A 5,521-nucleotide genomic window follows, 5' to 3' on the forward strand; every position below is an offset into this window, starting at 1 on the left:
TTTATGTCTTAATTATTACATATTATAAGGGGGGGGGGGGGTAGATATACCACACTTTTCTGGGATCTTGTTGAGTCAAGTATCAACTGTTGGGAATATCAAAGGATGACTCCATGCAAAATTTGAGCCGGATCCGGCCAAAACCGGCCGTGAATTTTATGAAAAACCGGTTTTTTCCGGTTTTTAGGGGGTATCTGTAAATCGATTCAGCTGGAGCAAAACCGGGTAGAGGTACAAAAAATTTTACTTCACATGAAATTTAGCCAATGTAATTGCCTACAAAAATGTACTTCATCATCAACTTGATTGGACAACTCTTTCCCCTCCTAAATGTCAATTAAAACCTCGAAAACGGCAAAAATCGCCAAAAATCACGCCTTCGGCGGCAAATTACGGCTAAACGGTCAGCCGGAGGCGAATGAAACATAAATAAAGAAATATCTGCCTCAAAAAGTTGTTCAACATCAAAGAGATGCTTGAAGTCTCTAAAACGACTCCTTCCCCTCCTTTAAGGGGAAAAACTGAAAAAACGTGATTTTCAAAAGTATGCCCACTTCGTGGGTGTGGGGGGCACTGAACCCGTCACCCCAGGGTCACCAAATATAAAGTCTAGGCGGCCCACAATGCTGAATTTTCACCAAGTGAAAGTCTTGTGTCATTATCTTTTATGAGAAAAAAGTTATTAATTAATTAAAATTTCAAATTGTGATTTTTTGATGGATTTCTTTGATGAAATGACAGGCCGGTCAATTTTTAGGCCATTTTTTGCGGTTTTTGGGCCGTCATGCCTAAACGGTTTGAGATAATCTCACGGGACCTTTTGCCAAACCTAAGTCTGGTTATTTGTGAGGTCTAGGAAAAAAAACAGACTTACGCAAAAGATTATAATTATAATCTTTACACAGAAAAATGGCACGAGGTGAGGGTTTGAGGGGGCAAAATGAGCCGACCAGCGATTTTTGACGGCACGCAGCGACGTCGTGCTTCATCCAATCCGGGATTTTTTTTTCTTAGACCTTACAAATAACCAGGCTTAGGTCGGGCAAAAGGTCCCGTGAGATTATCTCAAACCGTTTGGGCGTGGCGGGCCGAAAACAGCAAAAAACGGCCTAAAAATTGACCAGCCTGTCATTTCATCAAAGAAATCCATCAAAAAATCACAATTTGAAATTTTAATTAATTAATAACTTTTTTCTCATAAAAGATAATGACACAAGACTTTCACTTGGTGAAAATTCAGCATTGTGGGCCGCCTAGACTTTATATTTGGTGACCCTGGGGTGACGGGTTCAGTGCCCCCCACACCCACGAAGTGGGCATACTTTTGAAAATCACGTTTTTTCAGTTTTTCCCCTTAAAGGAGGGGAAGGAGTCGTTTTAGAGACTTCAAGCATCTCTTTGATGTTGAACAACTTTTTGAGGCAGACATTTCTTTATTTATGTTTCATTCGCCTCCGGCTGACCGTTTAGCCGTAATTTGCCGCCGAAGGCGTGATTTTTGGCGATTTTTGCCGTTTTCGAGGTTTTAATGGACATTTAGGAGGGGAAAGAGTTGTCCAATCAAGTTGATGATGAAGTACATTTTTGTAGGCAATTGCATTGGCTAAATTTCATGTGAAGTAAAAATTTTTTGTACCTCTAACCGGTTTTGCTCCAGCTGAATCGATTTACAGATACCCCCTAAAAACCGGAAAAAACCGGTTTTTCATAAAATTCACGGCCGGTTTTGGCCGGATCCGGCTCAAATTTTGCATGGAGTCATCCTTTGATATTCCCAACAGTGGATACTTGACTCAACAAGATCCCAGAAAAGTGTGGTATATCTAGGGGGGGGGGGGGCGAAAGTGACACTTTTTGAAACCAAAACTAAAAGTCAAAGGAACTCAACTAAAAAAAGTGTTACAGGTCTGACATTTTGCATGGCAGTTGCTTTATAGGGGTACAATATGGAACTGTGAAGAAACGGCGGCGCAACCGCCGAAAACCGCCGACAAAAGGCAACCAAAATTACGGCGGTTTTCGGCGGTTGCGCCGCCGTTTCTTCACAGTTCCATATTGTACCCCTATAAAGCAACTGCCATGCAAAATCTCAGACCTGTAACCCTTTTTTTAGTTCAGTTCCTTTGTTGACTCTTAGTTTTGGTTTCAAAAAGTGTCACTTTCGCCCCCCTCCTTTTTTATAGCATAGTTGCTTTGCAAGTTTTTGTACTGGTAGGTTGAGTTTCTGAAAAATTCATAAAACCAAAAAGCACGCACATACAAAAGATAACATATATATTCTATTAAAATTCTATAACATTGGATGTTAGCTTTAACGTTTTTATTTAAAGTCCTTAAATTATTTGATAATTAATGCATTTATTTAATTCTTAAATCTTAAGTTTGTGAAATTTCGGCAATTTTACTGAAGTGAAAGTGTACCTTAAATAATTATGTTGTAAACATGCGTTTTTGATGCTCTTAAGATTAGTAAGGGACACGAGAGTCCTGCAGGGTTGAAGCGCTGCGAATTGGCAAAAATACGAGTTTTAAGTAATAAAAAAAGGAAGTTTTAAGTGTATCAAGTGTTGGTTTGTGTGATTCTGAATCTTGTGCTTAAATGGTGTGCAGTCTCTTCCGCACATTTATCACAGTATAAAATCTGCAGAAAAATTAATTAGATTTATTAAACATCAATCTTCGCTTCCTCCTTGCTTGCTCTAATCATTTTCACAACGTTTAAAATTTTCTATTGAACCTTTTTGTGAATTTTGACGTTTTAATAATATGCGGAAGTGCAATCTCACCGTTTCACAGGCAGCAGTAGCTAAATACCTCGAAGTTAAAACCACAATCCTGGTCTAAGTTTCAGGAAATTATGCACACAAATACACAAACTAATCTCTGAACAAAAGTGGGCGTGTTCAAAGCATTCATTATCTATTTTACATAGGCGGCAGCAGATATTATCCAATCTCTTAAAAGTATGCTATAAAGTATTTTGATTCTGATTAGATAGTCCAAGATTAACATCTTCATACTAAGAATTGATGGATTCGCTTATCTGAATAAAAAGGTAAAAGTAGTTACCTCCCAGGCATTCGGTTTTGGCTAAAATATCTTTTTAAAAAAACTTAATAGACATAAAAAGACTTTACAACATACTTTACTTTTATTAACTTTGGTTTCATTTAAACTCTACCTGCGGTTTAGGCCCCAAATCCTAAGCGTAAGTTACTCTTTTTTAAAATTATTTACAAAGAAGGGAGTGTATGTGTCCGTACGAATGATGCTTCAATTAAGATTGAAGTTTTTGGTCTCTAAAAATGCCAGGGCTGAGCTTTTAAGAGAAAATTGAGGCAGTTCGAATTCTGGTATCCTCTCAAACCTTAACTACTGAGCAACTAGAGGCTGGGTCGTGTATTTGACTGTTGTACTTTATTGTTAGATTTTAATTAAGATTAGAAATCTAATGAAGTACATATAATTTTACAATACATGAAATGTACACTTCTACAATGATGATTACTTGCAAAGCATAATTACAAACAAGGAAATTGGGCGATTAGCATTAATATTCATTCCTTGAGCAAAAAAATTATTTATATGGCTGTTGTCACACCCATGTCTACTTCTTAAAAAAAATAATTAATTTCCTGCATTACCAAAAATAGCTCTTTGTCCTAATTTTGTGTACATTCGATAATTACGATACTCTTTAAAATATAATGATTGTTGCTTCATTTATTTTCTATTATTACGTCATCATTTTCCCAATATTGTTGAGACATTTCTGCAGTTAATTTTGCATTCATTATATTGCATCAAAATATAGCACTAGAATCAAAGTTATCAGGTATCTCGATGGATAAGACAGTGGATGATAGATTGATTTACACCATAACATGATAAACAAAATTACCCCATTTGTAGATTTAAATTAATGGTGAAAAAGTTAGGCCACCAGAGTTAATGCAAAACAGCACAGATAAAGAAGCTTGCATCAAAAAAATCCCCCTTCCCCCTCAAGATTCCATTCACATAAGAGGTTAAATTTTTCTCATGCCCCATGCCTTAGCCAAAATCGTCGGAACGCGATTTAATTTAAGTTGGTCAAACTTGGTTGATTAAAAGAACTTATAATCATTAAAAAAATTTATAGAAAAAGTCAAATGTATTTAATCCTTATACTAAAGTAACAGGATGTTTGTCTGTCTGTGTGTCTGTCTGTCTGTGTGTACCGAAGGATCTCGCTAACCGCTGAACCGATCGGGTTCTCCTTAACAGGGTAGCTTCTCATAAGTCCCGGGAAGGTTTATAACTATTTTGGGGGAGGTACCACCACCCTCCCAAGAGAAATGACAAAAAAATTTTAAATTTAGGGGAGACTTCAACGTCAAATAAGGTGGTATCGTACATAAAAAATTAACTTTAACAAACAACAACATTTAAAGTGCCACTAGAGGCCTCTAGGGGCGTAGCCGCTAGTATAAATAAAAGAGATATCTTCATTGAACTTTTAAAAAGCTTATTTTAAATTTTTTTATTATTTTTATGAACTGATCCAAATTATTATGTCAGTTTTTGTAGAATGTATGATCTCATCATAATAATAGAAATTGTTTCATTTTTTCAACAGAAATTTGAATTGAATTTATTACAAGTTGACAAGAAAACTACACATTTGTTTAATTTGGACAAGTGAATCTACTCTATAAAACTGTATATCCGTCCTTCCGTCACTTTACTTCGAGAGAGAAAAATTAAAAACAAAATCTTAATTTATTTTATACCTACCATAAAGATTAATATTTCACTTGTCTTTGAAATTAATAAGATTTATAATTTTCTTAGAATTGAATTTTACCTAAATTTGTACATTAGTTTATTAATACCTGTCAAAGTTTATATTGAGAAACACCAAAAGGAGTATAAACCGATTTTTCAATAAATAATGATGGTGGATGTATCTAGCTCCAATGTAAAATTTGGGGGATTGATACACCCCCATATTGGTACACCCCCTGCCTACACCCTTAAAGCCACTGAATGGTGCCATAAATTTTTGAAAGTCTGCTTTTTGTTTTGTTCAATTTTAGGCAAAATTGTTATTGCTGCGCTAATAATAAACATTATTATCCTCGTTTTTCTTCCTTTATGACATCACCGTGACAAAAATATATATTTTATGTTAGAGAAGATTAAATTATGTTTTGTAGGCTATAAAAAGAGACACAGCTACTCTATTATTTCCTATGATTGTATTTTCTACTAGCGTTTACGCCCCATAGTCTTCTAGGAGCTCTTGAGGGAATGGGGGGAGGGAGTCGATACCCGACTTTACAATATAATTTTAAAAGAACATGTAAACAAAATGATAGGGGGGTGTTACTTATTTCAGGCATCCTCCCGAAAACAGTTAAAGACCTTCCCAGAGCCTTCATTGTAAGAAGAATTTTAATGGTATAGTGGTTATCTAGATCCTTTGGTACAAACAGGCTTACAAACATCATGTAACTTTTATTTAGAATTATAAAATGAT

This window comes from Acartia tonsa, chromosome 3 (genome assembly GCF_053477335.1).
Source record: "Acartia tonsa isolate MP-2025a chromosome 3, ASM5347733v1, whole genome shotgun sequence".
NCBI lineage: Eukaryota > Metazoa > Arthropoda > Copepoda > Calanoida > Acartiidae > Acartia > Acartia tonsa.